Below are 16,927 nucleotides of genomic sequence, written 5' to 3'. Positions count from 1 at the left end.
ACGAGCTCACCTCTCTTGCACGGAGTGACCTGTGAGGCAGTTTACAAAGGTCTGTGGATCAACGCTGCGCTCGTGAGGAATACGTTTCCCCTTTGAAAGGGAAATAATACTTCGCACGTTTAAAACGGTACTGTATAAGAGAACGAAACAATCCCTACGGAGCACAGTACTGCGCATAATTTTGATGCGCATGCGTATTGCATTAGGAATGTAATAGCTCTAACATTTATTCGTTTAGCTGAATAAACAGGAATTTATCGAATAAGTTAAACGGCGAATTGTTTTTACAATTAGAGAGGCATTTAAATTTAGATTTTGGTTTTATTTTAAGTTTTATGTGTATCCAAAGCTGGTACTTCTAGGAAGCGATGAAGGAATATGATATTGAAGAGACCACGAAATTAAAGAAACCTTAGAGGTAAGGAGTCCAAAACAGAAGCCATAAATATACTACATGACGCAGAGAGAGAGAATTGCTTTCTTAAAGACTTGATAACGCATTTTCGATTTCCGTACAATAAGAAACTATGAGGATTAATTTTTCCAAAATGGCTGTTGTACAGAAAAGAAAGTTATTTTTTAAGCGAGCGCGCAACCATCAATTTCTAAAAGCCACCTACACGCGTTACCTATAAAGGAAAGGAATTGCAATTTAGAATGGATGAACAGCTCCTTATAGCTGATCATGATTCTTACTTGATCTATTCTTTTAAGAAGTTCTTTTACCAAAAAAGCTCTACCGCTTTGGCTACTCAAAACGTTTGGTTAAAAACTTACCAAACATTTTAAAAATGAACACAATAATTGACCCTATTTAGTAATCACGTGTCCTCGAATCACGGTTAAATGAAACGCGTGTACTACTATAGCCTCGCGTATGACTACTCGGCTACAACACTTATGTCTGAGCGAGTCATGGTTTGTTCAGGGTGGCCAAAGTGACTCACCTCAATTATACCCACCACGATGATCGAGGTCAGCAATTTATTTTCGGAAGAGCAAAATCGAACGGTCTGAAGGTTTCCTGTCCATGGTTTTACTTAATAAAATCACGGACGCCATCAGAGTCAGAGAAAAGGTGCATATCGGAAGTCAACAGACCTATCCTTTTTGCAATGGTGCTGTGAACGGCAGCAGTGGTCGAAGAATCCGGTTTAATGTTCTTTACCGCAGATGGATCTCTAATATTCTGAAATGGTAGTGTACCGGAATTAAATGAGCCACGGAAAAGTTCTGACAGGTGGCGCTGTTAGGCACTTCCTATTAATGAGAAAGGTGTTAATTTCATATGAGTTTAATTTGTATTTATAATAAATATTAATTAATTAATATTTCTTTTACTTTCTAACCTCATTCTTCCCTCGGTAACTCCCATTTTCACTTTTTTGGTTTCTTAATTTTTTGAGGATGTGTTGTAAATATTTTAAGATGTCACATTGCTCTTCTACTGCCTCTCGCAACTCCTCCCTTTAAGAGAAGAAAGCAGTCTACTTCCAAAATTCCGTCCTTAAACTCTGGAAACCTGTTTCGATTTTTCTCTTTCCTATTTGCATAAAACAGTAAAGTGGGAGTTACTTAAAAGTTTACAACGGTGTTTATATAACAACACGAGCAGAAACTGCGAACACTACAAAAGATTAACGAGGAATAACAAACAAAATGAACCGTCCAAAAAAAAAAATAATAATAATGTAAACTTCGTTGGTGGAACAGACTCATGAATTTTGATTGAGGAAACCGTGATGGAAAAGCAGACTTCCGAAGGGATGAGAGAAAACTCGATGTAAACTGAGATTCAACAGGGAATCAGCCCAAAGTACGTTATACGTATGGAGTAAAATAAACAAAATAATTTACATATTCTCAGAAGAATTTTCAGTCTTAGTTGAAGGGGAAAAATCAAACACTTTCTTCTTTGGTGCTGATGTTGGAATTTTCACCGAAAACCAACTTCCAAGATGCGAGAAATGAAATCCAATTACGATGCTACTTTTTATCTTACGATGTTAAGTTTCATTTGCATTATTTTGTTATTCTGAAAATAGAATCGAATCTAGGTCTTACCAAACGCGAGTCAAAGTTGTTATCATTCTTATAAATATGCACTGGGGATTTTCTCGATAATTCGTTCAAACATCCGAGTCGCATTCACCAGGCATACCAATGATCCATTCATTAACTTATAATGGGGTCGTCGTTTGTGTACATTAAATGGCATTGACAACTTGAAACTCCTAACCTCAACCGCGAAGCAGACTCCAAGGTGCCAAGGCCAGCTCGTATTAGATTCTTAATATGTACGCATTGTGTGGCGCTAATAATGTTTCTCCAAAGGTGATTAATATGACAAAAACAGGAAGTAAACAAGATGACTGAAAGGCTTGTTTTGCTGTAGCTTCTCGATACAATATTTATTGAAAATCAATTCTGTTTATCTTCGAAGTGTGCTAATAGTTTAGTATAAATATACTAGTTTAGAAAGGTAAAGTTGCGGCCCAAACGATAAAATTTGTGTATTTTCAAACGATATCTAGAAGCTGAAAAGCACGGACCAAACGATATCTATAAACTAAACGTCAACAGATAATTAAAAGTACCATCTGCAAATCTAATTTGCCACGATGTGATTACAAGTTCTTTGATATCACATAAATACTATACGCTCGCCTGGTGCTTCTTCGTGGATTCGGTCATGGGAAAGACAGGTGATCTTTTTGATTTTCAGAAAGTTGTTATTGTTAAAGAATATAAAAATAATAATAATAAAACTTAAAAAAACTAAAACATAATAGCATTGTAATTTAGTTTTTCATTTTGAGAGCAGTGGTTTTCAAGAATTCATTCCCACGCCATTTTATGTCGTGGAAATGGATTTCATTTATTGAAATTTTGATGTTTGATGTCTTAAACCTCTTCGTGAAACGGAACGCTATCCTCGGGGATGTTATTTCAATTGTACTTAAGTTTATAATCACAAATCTCAGAGATCTCTTTCTGTTCGATTTTGTGAAATCAATAAAACAGCTAACTGAAAGTCACGTGATGAGAGGTTTAATTAGGCCTTTACATTTCATTTCTAGTCCCATTGTATCCCATTGTAACCAAACGAAATCAAAGGCGTGCCACAGAAAATTGGTGCGCGTGCCACAAATGGCACGCGTGCAGCGGGTCCACAACCCCTGATCTATAAGAAACGCATTCTATGCTAATCAACAACTGGCTTGGTATACAAATAGTCCGGGCACGCAACAGTCTATTCGGCGTCGAAACAACAGGGCGCCCTGGGAGTTGGGGGGAGGATCTTCCCCCTTGCAATGATTCATGCACTATAATTTAGTGATTCATACATTCTGAATTGGCAATTACGAGGAATAAGCCAGTATTATTTTAATGAAGGAATTCAGCGGTTCAGATCTATTTCGTAACGTAAACGTCGCTAGGAGGCGCTTCTTCGTGTTCATTTTAGCATTTCCACAATGTTCCACTAATATATATACGTATATATATATATATATATATATTTTTTTTTAATATTATAAGAGGGCACAAAAATCAAAGTTTTATAAAGAAGCTTAAACGTTTCTTTGTATTTTGCAAGAAGCTACCATCAGTAATTGTTTTCTTAAATCACGAATATGAAAAACTTTTATCATATACGTAAAAGAAAAGTGGTCCTAAGGCAGATCCATGAGTATCTGTTTGCAATGGCAGAGACTCCTCACAATTTTCACCGCTGTTCTACCATACAGAAAACTTTTCACCCAGTTGAGTACACACCCAACAAGACCGAAACCATTAATTTTATTTTTAAGACCATCTAGCCTAACTGAACCTTAGCATATGTTAGTAATATTACCTAATATACACTATCCTCTCGAAAAGTATTCGCCAACGTTGAATAAAATGGATTTTTATTAATAAAATTAATAAAGAACAGGATGATACACCATAGTAAAACTAATATCATATGGTATATGAAAAACCAACCGAAATATTCAGATCATTTGCTTTTTTTTTCTTTTTTTTTTGAGACCTGTATCTGAAAGTGGGGATATGCAAACTCTAAAAAAATCGCACTAAATATCATCAAGGTCACTGTCTCGCGATAACCAGTGACTTCCACCGTAAGGCGAGTGCACCTGCCCAGTTTACAAAATTGCACGAGACGCGGCGCCGATTGGCGTCCGTATGCGAGTGCACAGACTGCACACAGTAGCCAAATGCAGTCTCAGCTCGGTGATAACATTGATGCACGTTCTGAAGATACGAGTGTCAAGACAGCGGCTATGGACAAGTGAGGTAAGGAATGCTTTTTTTTTTAACAGATAAATTTTCCAGTTAAGAAAGCCACGCTGTCCTTATTAACCTTAGATAAGTTTCTAATAAATAATCAGGGGCAGAGAATTCTTTGGTGGGATTCTTGTTACTAAAGTTTCTAGATTGTGCGGGCATTATTCACAATACGGACGACATACCCAAGAATCTTAAAATTAATGTAGTTGACATCTGTCATCATTTTTTAGGATAATATTATTATCCTAAAATAATCTGATAATATTAAAATAAACTATTTTGATACAGAATATGTTTTTCGATATCAGCGCCTTGTCAACAAGATTGGATACTATGCTAATGAAACAAAGGTTAAAAATTAAATTCGATTTAAGATGTTATTTATCTGAATAATTTCACTATCCAATCTAGGGTGATCAAAATAATGTCTGTGATAATCGGTGGCAGGTAATGGCACTTCTGACACGTGCAAGTGAACTGCTACTGAAATATATCGGAAGATCCGTATTTTATGAGGTGAAAGTACTATTAGTTTCGGGAAGTGAACAAACTGGGTGTAAAATGAATATCCCCGATTTCCCCCACCCGTGTACGTTCCACATCAATAGTGACATTCTCATCTGTGCACCTGTAGACGGAATTAAAAATCGACCCACTAATTTGTTGGAGACAAAAGCAATTTACGACACAAACAGAAAACATTGCCAATAGATGCACCTGCAAAGTGATATAAAACCAAAACTTAATGTCATTTAAAGCAGATGTGCATCAAGGTCTCTGATACAAAATAACCCCTATGAAACAGTCTTAAATTCTTTGATTTTCAACAGCATCCACCTTGAAATACAATGATTCGATTTGTTTGATCCATATTGGAACATACGATCCAAACCTTTCATTGACAACGTTTATAATTTCACTTCCACCACTTTTATTCGTGTATCAGTCAATGAAAATCGTCTGTCTCAGAGATCTTGCTTTAATCCTGAAAAAAAAAAAAAAAAAAATGTGCCAAATCTAACCAATAAGGAGGAGGTAGTATAATTATGCCTTCCCTCCATAGAAAAAAAAAAATGTACATTATCAGGATGAAAGAAGTTGTATGTTGTTTTTTAACGTGAATTTTCGTCTGAAATTTTCCAGTATAATGAGACTAGTTAAAAATTTTATGGATTGCGTTACACATTCTTTCTATTCCTCAAGCGACTACAAAACCTGATTACACATTACGATAGATCGCATTGCATTTCTACTCATATAGGCGCAGCTCAACACGTCTGAACTTCATCGACAATAGGTGGCGCTGTACCACGTGATAGACGTACACGTGTGTTTTTTTTTTTTTTTTTTTGCTATGCCAACATTTTTATAGTTTAAAATAATCGCTTCTGTTTACAAATACTACTTTTTTTTTATTAGCCAAGGAAACATAAATAATTACAATGTATAGGTGTGTTTTAAGCTTTATCTGCTTTTCAACTAGTTCTAAAAGAGTATTTTATAGCTGTAAAGATAATCTGCCACAATTTCCACAGATTTAGTAATTCAAAAATCAGACTTCTGTATTACAATTTGCCTTACTATCGCAACATCAGCTGGCTGTAAGGTAAACCTCTCATATTTCCAGCTGTGATACAAAACACGTTTCTTAGTAGGTCATCGAGGTATAAATATCATTCTGAAACCTGTGAGAACAGCTGAATCCGAGTTTTTCAAGTACTGAAAAATAAGCAGCTTCCACAAGCTGCTCGTATGAGATAAACTGATCTCATAGAGCAGTGTAGTAGTGTTCCAGTAGCATTACCACTAGTTTCAGCAAACTTGATTTGGTCTGTTGAATATTCCAGTTATCTTAATAGTAGGCAAAATCAGTGTTCCTTGTTTCTATGAGGTTAACTAATCTCCATGAGATTAATTAACCTTCCAGCTACGATAATCTTTAATCTACGATATTCTTTAAGTGAAGAATTAAACACAATACACACAACTTTGGACACACACAAAACTCTGTTAAAAATTCTCATCTTTGGACAGTGGTCCGAATCTTTGCCGCTCTGAAGATGAGAATTTGATTATGTCTTGAAACGTTAATGTCCATTTCTTACATCGACCTCTTCAGGGTATTTAATTCCATCGATCATAGTTCATTGACAGCTAAATTGAGTAATTATGACATCCGGAACCACCCTCTGTTAAGTTGGCTTAAAGGTTATTCTAGGGTTCGTTGTTGGCAAATTACTTGGAATGGCGAACCTTCTCGATTATCGTTGTCAACTGGCGAACGATCCACTATTCTTTAAATTGACGTTAGTTTTTATTCCTCTCCCCACAGGAGTGATTTCTTCATTAAGTTGATTTAAAAGAAATACTTACGAAACTAGTATTGAACTCAAACTTCTTATTAACATTTTTCGCTTAATTTTTCATTATCGCTACAGAAAATAAAACATTCTCATAACGAAATTTAAGAAGACAATATTTATACATCTGGCATTCTGACAACAGTTTAGCAATATGGAAAGAGAAGGGAAGAGAAACAAAGAAAGAAAAATAACGCCATCAACATACCTCCAAATGATATCGTGTTATTCTTGGCATTTCCGGAATTTCAGTATCCAACATGAAGACCCCATCCGGTTTCAAGTCTTCAGTGACGTCATCCTATCAGAATTTTCGATTGTAGCAAGTATGGAGATAATGTATGTTGGTAAGATCCTAAAATCTAGTTGAAAGTGATGCACTCATCTGTAACATTTTCGGAAAAATAATTAATTTTTGATTACTACACTTTTTTTTTTTACAAAACATGTTTATAACCACTCATTTTAAAATGTAAAAAAATAAATAACAGATACGCAAATAATTTAATTTCATAATATTAATACTAAAATTAAGTATGCGTATAAAGAGAGCAAATTTTGATCTAAAACTTTAGTGCATGCGCACATGCGTATAAAGAGAGCAAATTAAATTTTAGCGCATGCGCACACAAGAAATCATAGATTGGCAGCTTCGAAGAACATATCAGTACTTACTTGACAAAGTTGATCTCTGATATTTTACAATTAAATGTCAAAATTAATCAAATTTTGCTAAATTATTATGGACGGTTTTAAGAGGTATACGTACTATACAAGGCTGCTGCATACAGAACACCAATTCATATTACCTGTTATATTATATTTCATACTAGCAGGAGCCAATTGCTAGCAGAGTTTTTCTCTAGCTGTCCTAAAAACATATGGTCAGTGTTTTGTCGTTTTTATTGCTTGTTATTTTCTCGAAAAGTTTTGGACAATTAAAAAGTACACTAAAAACTCACTTTTCACTTTAAATACTCGATCAAACTTTCGTTATTAGTGTTTCGTTTTCTTGCAGATGCTTCTACAATACAGTACCTCTTCAGTATCCAACAAATATCAACCGTGATGTTGACATTTCAACAAAAAAAAAAAATAATAAATAAATAAAATAAATAAACTCGAAGTTGATAACGATAAAATGATGACTTCTGAACGTATTAAACGTAAAGAATGGCAGAGTGTATGAGCTCGCGTGCGCAACATGGGGACATATAGTGAGCGAGGAGTGCAAAGGCATCCTAACGATCAGTTATTTATTTTAAGGTAGGCAATTTCGCAGTTGCTAGCAGAGTTTTATTAATTTACTTTATTTATTATTATTATTTATTTTTTTTTTTTTCCGGAACAAAGGATAAGATTGTGCGAACGTGCAGATTCTTAATCAGAAAAAAATGCCTTATCAACTTAGACAATGTTTGACAGTTAGCATCTTCCTGTGGCTCCATCCATGAAGTGAACGTTGAACTATTCTCCTTTGCACTACAAAACTGGCCCGTTTTGTATAATAAAACTATTCGTAATTTTAAAATTTTAACAATTTTGTGCACACCTAGGAAGAAATAGTTTCAATTTGAGACCACGTCCAGCCCGATCGGTTAAGCCTATCGATCACACTGACTGTCGAAAGAAAACGCCTTCCTTATTAAATATATAGATCAATAGTTGGTATAACGCATGGAAGCGAAGGTATTGCTGCTTTTTAATGTGATACATTTTAAAAATGGCGGTAATTTTATAATTACACTGAATGAATAGTTTTAATTAATTAGCACTGGTAAGATGTCTTCTACTGGGAAGTTTCATACGTATTCATTATCTGTTTTTAACGAGTGTTTTTGCATATAGTAAAAGTTTCCTATTAATACACCGGCTATTAAATCTTACATAATAACTAGTACAAGTTAAAATTAAAATAATAATAATTATTAGTAAATAATTTAATATTAGAAAAGGTGTTAAAAATAAATTTTAAATAAAAAGAAACATTTTCTAGTACATTTTTAGCAAGGTGACATTAAACATTCATTTTCTGCAAGGGTAAGAAAATAATTTATGCTCTTGAAACGCCAGAATGTGATTCAGGGTTCCCAAGTTTCCCCACATAACTAAAAAGAGCGTTTTATTTATCATCACGTACTTTATCTTTCGTTGTTTCTTTTTTTTTTTTTTTTTTAAAGACGTTTGTTTTTCGCGAAGGAGTTCCAGACTTCGACCCGTGTTGTGTTTGTGCTGGAGAAATTCAAACGTACCTGCGGAGGTAATCCATTATATTTGTCCACTGCACTTTCACTTTATAACCTTAATGCTAATAAGTTCCGTTAACCGGAAGAGGATATGACGTTAGTGTTTTAAGAGAGCTATTTTAATGGAGCAAGCTTTAAGTACTTCATTTGGCATACGGCGTTGGAAAAATCTCACAAAGACATTATGAGGGTCTTTAATAAGACAACTTCCGCAAGAAAGTCTCCAAACGCTTTCATGTCAACTTTGAAGGATTTCCTGGCGTCTCTTGTAACACAAAAGTTTTGTTTTCACCCACAAAGTAATTCTTTTTCGTAAAACCTTTTTTTTTTTTTTTATTTCCCCTTTGCGTGACCAAACAGAAAATATTCTCACAAGATTAAACATATCAGCAGTTTCAGCTTAAAGCACTCTAAAGAAAAGGGTGTACATAGTTTCAAAACGTACATTGTCAGGCTTAAAATTGAGACCTTCGAAAAGGTGTGTAAATAAATTTGTATTTAGTAATTAGAAAAATTGAATAAAAATTACATTAAATATAAAAAGAAACTTTAATGTTTTACTGTTCAAATCTTAGTTTATCCCTTAGAGTAAAATAAAAGGGATAAACTAAGAATTATTAAGAAAATCAGAAGCATTAGACTTTTAAAACTTTGAATGAAAATGAGAAAGATAACCTTAGGTGGCGCTGGTATTGCATTTTGAGTTACTGTTTTACTGTTGCTGTTTTCTGCAGTAACAGAATTTTAGTTTGGCTTTTAAATAATCTTTGCACTTAAGTGTTTTTCGGTATTCTCTTTCATTATTTACAAGAATTCGAAAGATAATCGGCTTTTAGCAACAGGTGTGTTTAAAACTATCTAAATCGCTAAGTTTGATTATTTTAAAGCTTACTGCATTGCAACATAAGACAACGTTGATACTGTAATTCAAATATGTCAAGAAATTAAGTTTATTTGCAACAAAAACTTGTCGCCGCAGAGCTTGTAAAAATTCTCGTAATTTTCCCCTTCCTTCAAAATCCATAAGAATAACATAAGAATTATGTCACACTAACATAGATCACGTGATAGGTTAAGTTGAGAAATTGCTTAAATATTCAAATTCTTAAGCATTCAACTGCGACAACATTTGAATAAACAACTTAGCCCATCACGTGATGTAACAGTGTGGCTTAATTGATTGTTTCTCATATAAATTCATGTATATCGGGCAGTGCTTTTGCTAATTCCTTAATTGGTTCAGATAATTAAATAATAACTTTAAAAAAGAAGAGTTATAACTAAATTAAATAATTATAGCAATTAAACTCTTAAATTCATTTGTAAAAATTTTAGAAAGTAATTTGAAGAACAGCGGTGCATTTTAAATTTGTTCTCATGTCTCAACAACGTCATTTCCTTGTTGGTGCGCTAGTATTAATTAATTTATTGACCTTTTTGACACACAAATTTCTGTGGAACTACGTGTCGACTATGGTAGGATATATTCACACACAAAGACATATACAGTACTGTATTACGCTTTCTTCACTTGATCATATTTAAAGATCGGCTACTTGAATGGATAAAAAGTCGTATTCATCTTCGCACTTAATAATAGTTAATGGCATATTAGTACTGAGCATTCTACTTTAAAGTTATATATTTAATTAACATTTTCCACGAAAATGAATTGCGCTAAAGGCATTTTTGGATTTAAAGTACCATTATCGAGCTGTACCACCTCGAACTTTAGTGACGTCATTTCCGTTATCGGAAATTCTCGTGTAAACTTATGCAGAGATTGCGCAGAACAGTTGACGCAGATTAACACTAAATTCAGCACCTAACTGCTTTAAATCCAAAAATTCCTCTAGATCCTTTTTTGTATTTTTATTAAATATCCTACACGAAATACTGACCTTATATCTTGTATTAGATTACTTCAGATTGTCATAATGTGATTAGGATAATATCTATTTTGTACAATTTTATTTTATTTTATTTTATTAATAGCAAGATACACGATAGGTAACCATTAACAGTGTATCTGAGATCAGATCAATAAACATAATAACAATAATATGAAATCCAACAGGACGATAAACATTGATATAGATTCAAACAATAAAAGCATATGTACAAAAGAGGATTGTATTAAGTTAAGTTACCGGTAAAACAAGTAATAATTAATCCGTTAGAGAATAGAAAAATAATATAACAAATAATAAGCTACAATAATTAGATGTGAGCTAGTCACTTTGCAGTTTAAGAGAAGAGGCAAACTTGTGGATGGAGTTCATCAGTGATTGGGAGTTGTCAAAGAAGTCAATGAGAGAGTCATTTGCTGATTCTGTTCAGTGGACTGAACTTCATAAAGTCCGTGTTGGCAGAGTCAAGGCGAAACGGTGTAAGGTTCCTGACTTGTCTACAGGGAGCATTGAAGTTTATTTTACTCAGGATATCAGATGCTTCATAAATTCCAGTGATTACTTTGGCTAGAAGGGCGATGTCAGCAGTAACTCTTCTAGTGCACAGAGGCCTCAGATGAAAGTAATCACACAGCGATTCATAATACACTGAGTGATAGAATAGAGGATTGCGGTACGTAAGGTAACGGACAAAGTTTTTTTTGGACTGCTTCAATTTTGTTAGTTAAAGTCTTTGTGTGAGGATTCCAGATGGGTGAACTGAATTCAAGGATTGGCAGAACAATAGTTTTATAAAGGATAACCGCATATCTGTAGTTTTTGAACTTGTATGTGTTCCGTTTGATGAATCCCAGTGTTTTGAATGCTTTGCTGGTGATTTTAAGGACATGGGCATCGAATTTAGCACTGCTGGAAAAGAGAATCCCCAAGTCGTTAACTTGGTCACACCTTTCGATGATCACAGAGTTAACAGTGTACTCCGTATTCATTAGTTGTGGAGATCTGCAAGATGAGAAAGAGATTACTTTGCACTTCGAGGGGTTAGCAGACAAGCCATTCAGAGATAGCCACAGAGAGAATTTATTGAGAGCACATTGAAGCTGTTGAGCATCGGTAATCTCCTTCACTGCTGAGTAGATCTTAAGATCATCTGCATAGAGAGCAACTTGAACATTGGAGGTGTAGATGAAAGAAGGAAGATCATTTACGAAAACAATGAAGAGAAGAGGACTTAAGGGAGAGCCTTGTGGTACTCCGCTTAGTGGTATAAAACAGTCTGAGTTCACTTGATCGATGATAACGCTCAAGGAACGATGCGTAATATAGCTGCGTAGCCATGAGAGCAAAGGGTCACGTATACCATATAGCTTAAGTTTTTCCAGAAGTTGTTCGTGCGGGACTTTATCAAATGCCTTAGATATGTCAGTGTAGACTGCATCAACTTGTAGGTGGTTATCAAGAGCTTCCGAGGTGTATTGCCAGAAAGGAAGTAAATTTGTGACTACTGACTTGCCACTGCAGAAACCATGTTGATTGTGATCGATGAAAGGCCTGAAGAATTCGAAGAGATGTTTGTGCACTGCTGTGTCGAAGAGTTTAGCCAGGCTGTTTTGCAAGGTTATGGGTCTGTAATCAGATACGTCATTTTTATCACCTTTTTTGAAAATAGGAACTATATTGACCTGCTTAAAGTGCTTAGGATACTTCCCCAGCCTGAGAGACAAGTTGAAGATCCGCAGTATGAGGGGTTTTAATGTAGTGACAGTCATTTTCCAAAATAAGCCTGGAATGTCATGTGGGCCTCTAGTATAGTCATTTCTCATGCTTTTTAATGCCGAATTTAAATCTTCATCAGTGATAAAGAGGTTAATGAGGATATCATCTTTAACAGGTGTGAAATCAGGAAATGAGGCAGGTCTCAATGTATCATTTGTTTGAATTCTAGAAAAGTGTTTGGCAAACTCTTGAGCAATACTGAATTCGTCAGATAAGAGAATTCCATCTGCGTTATGGAGTTGTAACTTTCTACTGGTTATATTCCTATGCTTCATGAAATTCCAGAATGGTTTGATATCTCTGTGAGTAAGCAGACTATCCTGAACTGACTCTGTATACATGTTGTAAGAGTTTAATATGAGCGTTTTCACTTCTTTGCGGAGTTGGCTGAATATTTCGTAATATTGGCTGTCACCTGATTGCTTAGAATTCGAAGAACCAATTCGAAGAAACAAAATACATTAAATGTGTAGTGCGTTATTATTGTGGGAATCACTGAAAATATGGATCGGGTTGGGTTAATTCCTCCTGTTGAGGACGTGAAGTTTCGAACTAGAATCTTCTATACCACCAAGGAGGCTGCTAAAAGAAAGAGCACGTTTAAATTATCAATTGATGTTTAACATTTCAAAGCTGTTAATTTCATACTTTGGTGAATTTGGAAGTCTCTCTACCGAGTGAAAACATCCGCACCCCATCTTTCGTTAAATATCCACTGAAGTTTTCATAACTTAAAGTTCATACTTCCTTGGCATTTAAGTGACTGTCAAAGTGAGTAATTTTTACCGTGAAATGTTATTTTCGGCTTGAGCCACAGACCCTCTCGGTTACAGTAATGATAGAATAGCGATATGAGCCCTCTTAAAAATAGATTATTAAGTAAAGGAACACCGCCCAGTCATCTTAGGTTCCATTTTCGTCTTTATGGTGTTTGCGAAAATACATAACAGAGGAAGGTGGTGAAACGTTTCAAATATCACCGACCACAAAATTACTTAAGAAACAGAAAAATTTACGAAACGTTTCTTTCTTTCTTTCTTAATTTTATTTTAGGATAATAAAAGAGTTTACAAAGGTGAGGAAGTAACACGTGTTTACGTTCGAAGAACAGACATATATTAAAGTTCTATGCATTATTTAATTTTTTATAAGTACTGTTATAAAACCGAAATAAAAGTACTTATCAAAAATTGCTTTTACCTTAGTTTCAAAATTGATAAACAAAAGTAACTTTAGTTTTTTATTCTCGAAGCTAAATTGAAAATTGCTGCAAATATTAAAGCCAAATTACGTACAGTTGTTTCCACTCCTGTATAAAAGTAAATAACACTTCTCAAAGAATCCTTCAAGGTCAGCAAAATTCTCTTGTTGACAGCATTAGAATTTATGATAGGGGAATGAAAAACCAGCGGAGAAATAACAACTCTGTTCATTTGCCAAAAGGAACAGTATCAGTTAAGAGTTCACGACAGATATGCTTCAAATCGATACTGGATCATGTCCATTGAATAGCATTGTAGAATATTCAATATTGGCCTAATAGAATTGATTTATTAACAGGTTACAAAAAAAAGTTTACGTGCATTTTCAGGGGCGAGTTCGAGGGAAGGCTCTATGGACTGCAAATAGTGAACTGGTGCTACCGGAAACTAGAAATCGTTTTCATTTTGATTCTGCCACAAGCATGGAAAAGTAACATCAGTACACATTAAAAAAAAAAAAAAAAAAAAAAAAGTGCCTTTCTGCACCCTTAGGGTAACGCTGAAGATTTTATTGAATGTATTTGGCTCAGAAGTTAATACTGTATTAATAATAGTAACTTCTAATAATGTAATGTGTAATAAAATGCGATTTTTATTTTGTAGCATAATTCAGTAGCAGATAAATTGGTTTAATAAAATCTTTTTTCCCCTAGACAAACATTCTAAGAGTTAACACATCCAGAAATCCTCCTCTATGCTGAACGTGTTGATTCACTGCTTGAACTGAGCATGCGCATTCGTAGTTTTACAGGTTACCAACTGATAGCGACACCATGCGAAGAATAAAGGATGTTACTCGTAAATTGCATGTCTCTAGCACTCTTTTGCTCGAAGTTATTCGCATTTTCATAGATTCCTCTTTAAAATGATCACCCTGTATTTAAAAAATTCTCCAACATCTCACTACATACTACAGAAACCTTTATGGAAGTCTCTTTCATTATTCTGTTTTTTTTTTTTTTTTCGCTACTTCCTATGAAACCTAAACATCAAATACTAAATTTAATTTCCTTTTATATTATCCATTAAATTTGAAGTTATGCGCTATCTTCCTCGCTGTTGCAACGCTGGATATAGTAAGATAAAGTAAGGCGATAACCCCAGACGGCAAAGCGACACCGAATGGCAGTATTCTAACCTCTCTAGGCCTTTAGACGACGCCTACGAACCTGTGGGATTTCAAGCGAAATGCTCCTTCCTCTTCTTTTCGCTAGTGTCGTCGCGCTTTGTCCCACGGGTCTCCAGCTACAATTCTCTGCCTTGTATTACTTCCGAAGTAAAGTTCCCCCAGTATCTGTTTTCCTAGGTTACATAAGATCTACCCTTTGTCTTAATCTTCTGGGATTGCATTCCGCAGAAGAAGCGCTTCACGCGAATACAAAACACAACCGCATCATTGAAGATAAAAAAAGTTTATAAAACTGTATAGGATTTATATATCTGTGTTTATAAAACTGTATGTACTAAAGGTTTAATTGACCTCTTTATATAATCCGCAAATTGGGTCAAACACCACTCCATTATAAAAATACGTAAGTGTTAAAAGATTTGGAAGGCAGTCAAAATCTCTTTGAGAGTGCGCGCTCCGAATTGCAAATATTTTCCAATCCATGAATTTCATCTCCATGGCTGCCTGCCTGCAGACTGACCTATTTCTTTTTGGGATAATGCTGATCGATGCAAACGGGCCGTTTCTTAGCAGACAATTTTCACAACTTACAGTAACGCGCAAAAAAATCTCACCAATACAAGAAATTAAAGAAAAAAAGTCTTTTCCAAGCACTTAGCAACTGGTTACTACGTAACACAACGTTATCAAAGTCTTATGAAAAACACCGGGGGTTTTGTCTATCCGTCCATCGAGTTTCAGTTTTTTTGTTGCCATAACAACCGGTCACTACGGTAACCACGGGCCTTCTCCATTACTGTCGATGCGTATGTGGGATAAGCTGTGTTTTTATATTCTTTTGCTGTATATAAAAAGAGGTAAACAAAGCCCTTCTGTCTTTCCAAATATCGGTACGGTTATACATTATAAACGACGTTATATTTATGGGAAGAAATGACTGCTGGGAGGTGTGACACGAATGTTTTGCTCTAAGCCAAGGGATGTTTCGTTATATGCTATGGTTGTTAGGGAAACTAGGTAATTTCATCAACCAGCTCGCGTGTTTTCACTGATCATGGTTATAATAATTAATGAGGTAAAATGAAAGTACGTTGTAGGTCAAAGAAAATACAGCGGTGTATAATGGGGTGTTTCTTATTCTTTAAGAGACTGAAAACATCTTCAGTCATGCGTGTTATGTATACACACCTAAGAACAATCAGTTCAGCTTAGAAACAAAAAAGGAATCGATGTATGAATTCCATCTTAAGTTATCTTAATTAATACTTTTAATTTTCTTTTCCCTATTAATGTAATGACCTATATAGAACTTTTTTTTTTTTTAGTTCTAATAGGTTATTTATATTTTGAAACTCAACAAGGCACTAATGAGTTAGCAAACAGCCTGAGAAAATGAAAGTTCGGAAAGCTAGGGTGTCCCAATGACGTTTAATACAATATACCGCACGCTATCTTATCATCTAAGATACTGCTCCGATATATTATTCTTTTGTAATAGCAGCAGTTGAAGATAAAACTGTGTGGTAGAATTGAAAGGTTGTGGCGGTGATTGCGAAACTTCTCTACTAGAACTAAAAGTGGCTTACGATATCCCAATTTATTTATAACGATTGCGACAACGTCTTGTAACACTAAGATCAAGAAAAGTATAAGGAATTTCATGAAACGGGTTTTGCAGGTGCCAATTGCGGATTAATAGATACCGAGGACGTTGAAATGGTGGATTAAGTATCAAGAAATACTAAAAGTACGAGTTAAACATCTGCGCATGCGTACAGAGTCCTCTGTACGCATGCGCAGAATCCCTATAACCGGCCTATTCAACCTTTGCTCTGTAAGTTGTTTCAGTGAGGCCGCGATATGGTCTTGGGGGAGGGGATAGTGATTATAGCCAATTTATTCGCGAGGAATACAAACGGATACACATATGGTGATCGTGTAGGCGCTTCCT

The sequence above is a fragment of the Mastigoproctus giganteus genome, chromosome 14 (assembly GCF_048544385.1).
Source record: "Mastigoproctus giganteus isolate SK-2022 chromosome 14, ASM4854438v1, whole genome shotgun sequence".
Classification (NCBI taxonomy): domain Eukaryota; kingdom Metazoa; phylum Arthropoda; class Arachnida; order Uropygi; family Thelyphonidae; genus Mastigoproctus; species Mastigoproctus giganteus.
This window is presented reverse-complemented; position numbering follows the sequence as displayed.